The sequence below is a fragment of the Bos javanicus genome, chromosome 29 (genome assembly GCF_032452875.1).
Source record: "Bos javanicus breed banteng chromosome 29, ARS-OSU_banteng_1.0, whole genome shotgun sequence".
Taxonomy (NCBI): domain Eukaryota; kingdom Metazoa; phylum Chordata; class Mammalia; order Artiodactyla; family Bovidae; genus Bos; species Bos javanicus.
In genome coordinates this window covers 49,532,656-49,543,001 of record NC_083896.1, presented here as the reverse complement: position 1 = coordinate 49,543,001, position 10,346 = coordinate 49,532,656, and the positions used below count along the sequence as shown (strand labels likewise).

General features: G+C 57.5%; 1 long non-coding RNA gene across 2 annotated transcripts; it reads left to right on the top strand.

Moving 5' to 3' along the window:
• Positions 1–195: 195 nt before the first annotated feature.
• LOC133241607 (uncharacterized) lies at positions 196–8,374 on the top strand. Of its 2 annotated transcripts, none has more exons than XR_009734643.1 (5): positions 196–344; positions 931–1,037; positions 1,976–4,721; positions 5,015–5,066; positions 5,506–8,374. It is a non-coding gene; the product is annotated as an uncharacterized LOC133241607 (long non-coding RNA). The 2 variants fall into 2 exon arrangements; XR_009734642.1 differs by having other exon boundaries at positions 210–344; positions 4,593–4,721; positions 5,876–8,374.
• Positions 8,375–10,346: the final 1,972 nt, after the last annotated feature.

Here is a 10,346-nt window from a genome sequence, read left to right as displayed (position 1 = left end):
ATTCAAGCAGCTCAGCTTCTGGGGGTTTGCGGTAACACACGAGAGCAGGTGACACGTCCGTGCGCCCCTTCCCCTGAGCTCGGGGCTGGGTGGAAGGCCGGGTCCAGGCCCAGCTCTAGGGCCCCCAACGGCCTCGCCGGTCGGGCCCATCGGCCACCAGAGGGCACCCCAGGACCACGGGCTGAGTCGGGGCCGGTGGACGAGGCCTGGCCCGCAGAGGCCGCTGTGTCTCTGCACACAACGGCTGTCCGGCCGGAGCAGCCATAGTGTAGCCTGGAGCCCCCCCACCGCTCCCAGGGAGGGGAGGGGCCGCCTGAGATCCCTCAGGAAAGACTGGATTCCAGGTAAGTGGGGCTCCGGGACCCGGACACCACAAGCCCTTGGGGCCTGAGACCCTGAGGACCAGATTCTGGGGGGAAGAGGCCGTCCTTGGGGTTCCTGGGCAGAAGGCCAGACCCAGCCCTGGCAAGGGGTGGGACTGGGTCACACAGCCCTGCTGGCCTGGGGCCCGGCCCCCCGGAGGTCCTGCCAGTGTCCTGCCCAGGCGATGTGGAGGGTGAGGGGGTGTCCCCAGAACTTCCGAGCCTGTGGGGCAGGAGGCACATGGTACTTCCCCTCCTCCCACCCTCCATTCCAGGCCTGCCCTCTACCGCTGCCCCCAGGACTCCCCTTTCCGGCCACCTCCAGCCTAGTACCAGGCTCTGCTCCTCCCTGCCTGCAAGTCTCCATGGCTCCCTATTACTCCAGCAATGACACCCAACCCGGAACCCACCGCCCTGGCCTGCCCACTTCTCCAGCCACCTGGCCTCCTCGCACCCTCGTCCAACCTCAGAGGCCCCCCTGCTGTCTCCCCGCACCCCCCACCCTGCCACACAAGCTCAGCAGCCTCCCCTGGTCTTTCTCTCTGTGTCACCTGGCATCACTTTTCAGGAGGCCTGACCCTCCGAGGGGAACTCGTGTGCTGCCCGCCTGCTTCCTGCCGGGGACCGTCGGCCACTGAGCCTTCCAGGACCGGAGCTGCAGGGGCGACGCAGCCAGTGAGTGGGCGAGGGGTGCGGGCTGGCGTTTATGTGAGCCAGTGCCGTCGGGGAGCCTTGGGAGCAGGGGGCTACAGCCCTCGAGGGGCCACTGCAGGGAGGAGACGCCAGGTGCCGCCTGCGCCCACGACATGGCCGGGGCCTCCCGAGGCCTGAGTCCTGCTCTGCTTTTTCTCAGCTGCCTGCATCCTCCCGGCTCCCTACTCAGGACAGGATTGAGTTCGCTTGACCCCTCATTTGTGGGGAGGTGCCTCGCCTGGCAGAGCGAGTGCCAGGTCCCAGGCCTCTGTCTGTGGACGGCGGGTCCCACTCCTAACCGCAGGCTCTCCACCGAGACACACTCGTCTTCTGCTCCTTGCTGAGGCCTGGGAGAGAGGGACACACCCCCCCTGGACAGGGGGCAGTCCCGGCCCATGCATGCTGGTGCCACGCAGGGCTGAATTTGCAGGAAGACTCAGCCACCTTTGCTCTTAGTCTCCTGGGACAGAAGCCACAACCCAAAGAGGGGCCCAGCTGGCCCCACGTCTCCCCATCAGCCTGGGGTCCTCGCTTGGGTCTGCATAAGGTCTGGACTCAGGCCCTTGGACAGGAAGGACCCTGCCCTGGTCCTTCGTGGGGGACACCACCTCTGGTCACTTCAGGTTGCAGAGGACAGAGCAGGCCGCCGCCGCCTGCCACCTCTGGGTTGACCTGCACATCTGTGGGGAAGGCTGAGACCTGGTGGGCCACGCTGTGGAAGCCCCCTCCAAGCTGAGTAGCCCAGGCTCGCTCCCCGCCTCACTGACCCCCGTTCTCCCGGGTCTTCTGTGGCTCCCCGCCTGGGACTCAGGAGACGGGCAGGCCCGCAAGAATGTCCATGGCTCTGAGGCTGTGCCTCATGGGTTCTCAGGCCCCTTGACAGTGCCCTCCCCACAGAGTGACCCTCAACGTCTTCCCAGCCCAGGACCCTGCACTGGGCACGCGAAGCCTCGTCTGTGGCCCCAGCAACAGGAGCAGGACTGGGATGAGGAGGGCCAGGGGTGGCAGGAAGGCCCCGGCCCCACAAGCAGCGCCTGCAGTCACCCACCTCCGGGCCAGGTGCCAGTCCTTCCTTCAGCCCCCGGGGGGCGGGGGGAGCGTTAACCCATCACAGACACAGGGAGAGGCTGGCAGGGGCTGAGCGGACCCTCAGGCACAGCCCCCAGCCCGAGCTCGCTCCCTCTCCCTCCACCATTCTCTCTGGAGTTTTCTGGAGCTCCAGGAAGGAGCCACCCCCAGCTCACTCCTCCTACCCCCCACTGCCTGAAGGAGGCTGGTGTGTAACACAGGGGGCTCAGCTCCCCGCTCTGTGATGACCTGGACGGGCGCGATGAGGGGCAGGTGGGAGGAGGTCAGAGAGTGAGGGGACTCCTCAAGTTCAGTTCAGTCGCTCAGTCGTGTCCGATTCTGTGACCCCATGGACAGCATCATGCCAGGCCTCCCTGTCCATCACCAACTGCTGGAGCTTGCTCAAACTCCTGTCCATTGAGTCAGTGATGCCATCCAACCATCTCATCCTCTGTCGTCCCCTTCTCCTCCCATCTTCAGTCTTTCCCAGCATCGGGGTCTTTTCCAATGAGTCAGCTCTTCCCATCAGGGGGCCAAAGGATTGGAGCGTCAGCTTCAGCATCAGTCCTTCCAATGACTATTCAGGACTGATCTCCTTCAGAATGGACTGGTTGGATCTTCTTGCAGTCCAAGGGACTCTCAAGAGTCTTCTCCAACACCACAGTTCAAAAGCATCAGTTCTTCGGCCCTCAGCTTTCTTTATGGTCCAACTCTCACATCCATACATGACTACTGAAAAATCATAGCTTTGACTAGACGAACCTTTGTCAGCAAAGTAATGTCTCTTCTTTTTAATATGCTGTCTAGGTTGGTCATAGCTTTTCTTCCAAGAAGCAAGGGTCTTTTAATTACATGGCTGCAGTCACCATCTGCAATGATTTTGGAACCCAAGAAAATAAAGCCTCTCACTGTTTCCATTGTTTCCCCATCTGTTTGCCATGAAGTGATGGGACCAGATGCCATGATCTTAGTTTTTTGAGTGTTGAGTTTTAAGCCAGCTTTTTCACTCTCCTCTTTCACTTTCATCAAGAGGCTCTTTAGTTCCTCTTCATTTTCTGTCATAAGGGTGGTGCCATCTGCATATCTGAGGTTATTGATATTTCTCCCAGCAGTCTTGATTCCAGCTTGTGCTTCATTCAGCCCAGCATTTCACGATGTAGTCTTTATATAAGTTAAATAAGCAGGGTGACAATATACAGCCTTGACATACTCCTTTCCCAATTTGGAACCAGTCCATTGTTCCATGTCCAGTTCTAGCTGTTGCTTCCTGACCTGCATACAGATTTCTCAGGACACAGGTCAGTTGGTCTGGTATTCCCATCTTTTTAAGAATTTCCCACAGTTTGTTGTGAGCCACAAAAAGGTTTTAGAATAGTCAATAAAACAGGAGTAGATGTTTTTCTGGAATTGCTTTTTTTTATGATCCAATGGCTGTTGGCAATTTGATCTCTGGTTCCTCTGCCTTTTCTAAATCCAGCTTGAGCATCTGGAAGTTCTCGGTTCATGTACTGTTGAAGCCTGGCTTGGAAAATTTTGAGCATTACTTTGCTAGTGTGTGAGATGAGTGGAATTGTGCGGTAGTTTGAACATTCTTTGGCACTGCCTTTCTTTGGGATTGGGATGAAAACTGACCTTTTCCAGTCCTGTGGCCACTGCTGAGTTTTCCAGATTTGCTGGCATATCGAGTGTAGCACTTTCACAGCATCATCTTTTAGGATTTGAAATAGCTCAGCTGGAATTCCATCACCTCCACTAGCTTTGTTCGTAGTGATGCTTCCTAAGGCCCACTTGGCTTCGCACTCCAGAATGTCTGGCTCTAGGTGAGGGGATATGTGTCTACACATGGCTGATTCGCGATGTTGTTCAGAAGAAACTAACACGACGTTGTAAAGCGATTGTCTCGCAATAAACAGACGTGAGTGCGGAGTGCGTCCCACCACCCCGTCTCCCGAGGAGCAGCCCTCTCCAGTCACCGAGAGCGGGTCCCACCATGCAGCGCTAGGCTGGCTGGCGGCCCCGGCCTCTGTGCAGGGTGGTGGGGTGGCCCTCGCTGAGTCCTTGGACAGCTGTGGGTCCAGGTCCTGATGTGAAGTGGGGACGATGATCACACGCTTTGGAGGACCTGCTGGGGAGGGGGAGCGCTCAGAACAGAGCTGGCTTTAGCGCCACCAGGGAGTGCCGGTGCAAGGACCATCGGGGTGTGTGTCCAGTGCCTGCAGGCGTGAGAATACCCCGTGTGCCTGCGTGCGCGTGTCTGTGGACACTCGTGCTCTTGCCCTGTGTGTGCAGTTGGAGTGCCAGCGTGCGGGCATTAGGCCGGGGGGACCACAGCCTCTCCGGTCCTCAGCTGTCCCTCTGTCCCCTTCCCTTCCTGGCCCCCGAGGAGGCTGAGAAGCAGATTCTCCCTTCTGAGGGTCGGTTAAAGCTCAAAACCAGAGGCCTCCGTGGACCCCCACCTGTTTTTCCAAGCCCACCGTCCCTCCACCTCATCTTCCGCCGTCCCATCGCCTGCCAGCTCGTCATTCAGCGTGGATTTCCTGAGCCACCCCCAGGCACCAGCACCATGGCTCAGGCGATGTGCAGACAACAAAGAAAGAAGTAAGAAACAAATTTAAAAAATGATTAAAATTAAAATCATTTAAAATTAAATGATTAAAGTAGAGCAGTTGAGAACCTGGATGGAGGTAGCTGGATGGTTGGGGCATTCTACTTTTAAATGTCAAGGGACATCTCAGTGTGAAGGTAACGTTTGTGCCAAGGGGGTTCATCTGCTCATCCTCCTTCCTTAGCCACCCCATCTGTCCACCCACCCATTGTCCATCCGCCTGCCCACCCACCCCTGCCCGCCCGTCCGTCTGTCCCTCCGTCCGTGCTTCCACGCCTCTCTGCAGTCACACACTCACTCCCTGTCAAGTCCTCCCGGGCGCCTGGACTCAGCCGTGGGTGAGTCAGTCTCAGCCCTCAGGGGCCACCTCATGGGGGAGGGTTGGGCAGCTCCTCATGGGGGAGGGTTGGGCAGCTCTCCCCCAGGCTCTGGCCGCTGTGGGGGTCGGGAGGAGGAGGCAGCTAGGGGAAGCCCTGCACCGTGTGGTGTGTGAGGTCCTTGTGTGGTGTCTCCCCTGGCCTGTGTGTCTCACAGAGACGCTCTCCACCCACTGCGGGCAGGGCCTCCCCCATGCCATGGCCAAGCCAGGCTGGGAACTCAGTAGGCGCCCCTTGGATAGCGAGCGCCAGGCTGGCTGAGTCACCCTCCCTCGTCCTCCTCCGGCCAGCCCTGCTTTGCCGTTGGCTCCTCCACCCCAGCCTCCCTGGCCCGACTCGCTCATCTGCCCTCTCTAAGTCCACTCTCAGCTCAGGCCCTGCACGGGCTCTGGTTCTGCAGGGGGAGATCAGGGTAGCTTTGGAGGGCCAGCCGGGTCGGCCAAAGAGCTGGCTCAGCAGCTCTGGCGAGGTGGACGAGGACCCTGACCAGGAAATGGACACACAGCCTCAAAGGACCAAGGACAGGCCACCTCCCAGGTCTCCTGCCCCCTTCTCCCAGGGGCCGGGGACGCTCGCCTGGCTCTCTAGTGAGGAAAGGCCTGATGGCTCCTCAGACGCCCCAGCACAGACACCGTCTGGGCTCCTGGGGTGCACAGTAGCCTGGGGCCCCCAAAGGGTCAGCTGAGGCTGGCGGGCAGTGGGTGGCATGCAGGTGACCTGGGAGGATGGGAAGGTCTCAAGTCGTGCTAATCAGAATCGGGGTGTGTCAGGCCCCAGCCCTCACTCCCCAGGCCAGCTGGGGGCAGACCCAGGTCCTGGGGATCCCATGAAGCTCAGAGGTCCCCGACTTCACACCAGCAGGTCACCCAGGAAACCAAAGGATCAGGGTGAGTGTCTGAGGGAACACCTTTTAGGAGTGATTTCATCAAAGAGGGCCCCAGGCTGTGACCCCGCATCCCTGCAACAGATGCGCTGGCAGTCTGGAACAGATTCAGGTCAGTTTCGTAAGCCACTGGGGCAAATTCCCAGCAAAGATAAAGCAAGGTGGCCCTGCCAGCTGGAAGCTCACCCCGAACCCCAAGCCTGACTTTTCTGCCCAGCGCGATCCCAGCTGCCTGGGGCCCTCGTCACTGGGCTTTGGGTTCTGGAGCTGGTCCCTGAGGCATCCTCTTGGAAGTGGGGGAGGCCCAGCAGCCAGTGGGAGGGTGGCCAGAAGGGACCTTGGGGTGCTTGCAGCTCTGACCACAGTGCCCCGCGCTGAAGCCGACCCCTGCCCCACTGCCCGGAACAAAGCGAGTGCTCAGACTTGCATGGGATTTGGGGGACACGTCTTAGCCCCAGAGCATGTCCAGCAGGGCTCTGTATCAGCAGGGCCGGCCCTGATGGCTATCTGGAGACTTGTGACACAAGGGAGCGTGAGCCCAGCTCAGCAATATCAGCTGACTTAACCTCAGATGAAAGGAAACACGCGGGCAGCCGGATCTAGGTCCGGGGTGGGGCGGGGTGAGTGTGGGGTGAGGCTCCGTGGGCCCAGCCCCGGATGACCGGGCCCTGACCCAGGGCCCCAGCTGGTCTGCTTTCCGGGAGCCCTGCTGCCAGCCCCCAGGTCCCACTGCTCTGGGCAGCCTTCGGGAGTGGGGTGGGGTGTCCCCTTTGCCCACGTGGTCCCTAAAGGGCTTGTGTGCCCCACCTGTGGACACATGGCCAGACACGCGTGTGCGATACACGTGTGTGCCGTAACCCCCAAGGGTGCCCACACAACGCACCCCACTCCCAGCGCGTACCTGGGACAGGAGGGCGGCGGCTGCCTGGACCTCGGGCTGCATGGGACCCTCCGCAGGGGGCCACCAGCTGAGCCGCAGGGCTCGACCCCAGGGCTGGGACCGCCTGGGCCGGCCAGCTGCTCAGTGAGCATCTGGCAGTCCCCGGGGGCAGCGGGGAGACAGATGCCCCTGCCTCCGCCCGGCCTCGGGTGCTGTGGGCTCGGGGTCCTTGGTCTCCCCTGCCCAAGAAGGAGGGAGAGGAGGCAGGTGAGAGGCCGAGTCCCGGGCCGGCGGGCCCCCCTGCAGCACAGCCCGCCCCGTCCTCATCCCCTAGTCCTCCTCCCCTCTCTCCCTGCCACTGACCCCGGGCCTAGGGCGGCCCTCAGGGCTTTGCGGGAGGGAAGGGGTGAGTGGACACTCCAGCTGTGGAGCTGGAGTGGGGTCCCAGCTGGGCAGCTCTGGGGGCAGATTCCTGGCCTGGACTCTGACCACTCCCCCCACCCCAGCCTCAGTTTCTCTCTGTGTCCCTGACAACCTCTGGGCTCCTTGCACATCTGGCCCGGCGTGGGTCTAGGGAGCTGAGGGGTCTTGGCCAAGAGCTGCTGAAGGAAGGCGAGTGTGGTGTTTCCAGAATATTCTGAGGCCCAGAGATGGCCCATGGTGCCTGAGAAGCAGGGAGGGGGCCTCTGGGTCCGCACCCAGCCAGGTGGGCCGGTCAGCTTCTGCCTCCAGAAGCCCAGGGTGTGAAAGGAGCGGTCCCTGGGGAGGCAGGGGGCTTTCCTTGCTGTGGGGGGGGGGTCCTGGAGGGCAGCTGGGGAGCCCATGGCTGAGCCAGGCCCCCTGAGAGCCCAGGCCTGTGTTTCCTGGGGGCTGGCCCTGCCCCTCCCCGGCCCCAGCCCCCCGCCCACCCTCTGAGCCCCTCCTCACCTGAGCCACAGCCCTGCTTCACGCACCCACTTCCCTCTCCCCCACCCCCCAGTTCTTCTGACCTCCCCAGGCCCCCCAACTCCTCTGAGCTTTCGGGAAACTTGCGGGGACCCCTTGTTGTCTGGCCTCCCATTCAGTCCAACGTCCCACGCTGGGGCCAGGACCCCCAGAACTGGCTCCCCAACTCCCAGGTGCTTGGGTGGCTACTGATTATAATTTCAGAATACGGAGACTTGCACGGAGTAAAGCTCACAGTCCGGAGCCTGAATCCGCCGGCGGCGCAACAGGGGCCAGTTCAGAGCAGGCTGGTCTCGTCTCCTCCGGCCACCGCCCTCCCTCCCGGTCACTTGCAGGCAATCCCCTGACTCCGCGTCGTCTGCCCGGGAGCCTCAGTACACAGGGCATGTGGGGCCTCGGTGACCCTGAGGTCCAGTGCGTGCCCAGGAGGAAGGGCAAGCACTCAACTCTGTCCCTTTCTGATTTATTTTATTCCTTTTCAGAATAATGAGCCCTAGCCTCCGACCAAGGCCCAGTGAGAATTCTGTAGTATTCTTTTAAATAAAATGGATTTTAAAGATATTTGGTATATTTTAATCCATACTTTTTTTTTACTTTATAAGAGAAAAAAAATATGCATCAGCTTCAAATGATCATCATTTTCCATTTGATTGCAAAGCTGTCTGTGGATCCTGACACTGAAAACATCTTGAACTCTAAGAGCAGCCTTTACACAAAAAGTTAATGTAAACCATAGATTAGAATCTCTGTAGGATGAATTCATATTGCCATATTTCAAATAACAAGCAGAAAGAATGTCTACAAAAAGAAAAAAGAATGGTTATGGAGAACCCCAACCATGAGGTCTTATATTAAAGTGAAAAGCACTTGAGTTAATAATACTGTTAATTAGAAAGTTTTGGTCAATAACAATCTTACATATAAAGCATCATTTTTCCTGTCTGTAACGGTTTTTCATTTTACATTTCCATCTAACCTATTGTATTTGTAGTTATTTAAAAGCAGATGTTTCTCCTAAAATAGGCTCGCTTTACGTGTCATCTTGCTGGTGCTGTTCAGTTGCTCAGCTGTGTCTGACTCTGTGACCCCATGGGCTGCAACACGCCAGGCTTCCCTGTCCTTTCCCACCTCCCAGAGTTTGCTCAAACTCATGTCCATTGACTCGGTGATGTTAAATAACCATCTTGTCCTCTGTCATCCCCTTCTCCTCCTGCTCTCAACCTTTCCCAGAAGCAGGATCTTTTCCAGTGAGTCAGCTCTTTGCATCAGGTGGCCAAAGTATTGGAGCTTCAGCTTCAGTGTCAGCCCTTCCAATGAATATTCAGGACGGATTTCCTTTAGTATTGACTGGTTGGATCTCCTTGCAGTCCAAGGGACTCTCAAGAGTCTTCCCCAGAACCATACTTCAAAAGTATCAGTTCTTCAGCACTCAGCCTTCTTTATGGTCCAGATCTCACATCCATACACGACTACTGGAAAAACCAGAGCTTTGACTATACACACCTTTGTCAGCAAAGTGAAAGAAACCTCACTCAGCTGTGTCTCCTTCTTTGCGACCCTTTGAACTGTAGCCCACTAGGCTCCTCTGTCCATGAAATTCTCCAGGCAAGAATATTGCCTGGATATTTGCCTTTATCCAAATATCCCTTGGATATTTGCCAAGGGATTGCCATTCCCTTTTCCAGAGGATTTTGAGACCCAGGGATCAAACCTGGGTCTCCTGCATTGCAGGTGGATTCTTCGCTGTCTGAGCCACAGGGGAAGCCCATCGGCAAAGGGACATCTCTGCTTTTTTTTATGGTGTCTAGGCTTGTCATAGCTTTTCTTCCAAAAAACAAGTGTCTCTTAATTTCATGGCTGCAGTCACCATCCACAGTGATTTTGGAGTCCAAGAAAATAAAATCTGCCACTGTTTCCATCCCCCCACCCCCATTTATTTCATGTATCATTTTTATGCAATGAAATCCTTACTTCTTTTTGATGAGACAACTTTTCAGCAGTCAGAAATAGAAAGTAGTCTTATTTTGAGAAAATAGCTGAGGAGTTTATGTTAACATTCCCAATTCAAACTTAAGGATGGGTTTGCACTTTGATTTCCTATTTCTCTTTTCTCTTGTACTGAAAATCCTGGTTTCTAAGAAGTTTAACATGACACATGTACTACATGTATCACACATATGTGTCATTTCAAAGCAGCAGCACCAGTATCGGTACTAACGGTGTGACTCCTGGGGGTCCTTTCGTCTTTGGAGTGCTAGGGTTAGGACGGTACTGACAACACCGTACGCGGTACCACAGCATGGTTCCGCCCACTGAGGGGCCTTCCGCTGTTTTTATTCTTTCGCTAACACAGATACGGGCTTCCCAGGTGGCGCTAGTGGTAAAGAAACCGCCTGCCGATGCCGGGGATGTGAGAGACCCGGGCTTGACCCCTGGGTGGGGAAGATCACCTGGAGGAGGCGACTCACTCCAGTGTTCTTAGCTGGAGAGCCCCGTGGACAGAGGAGCCTGGCGGGCTCCAGTCCAAAGCGCC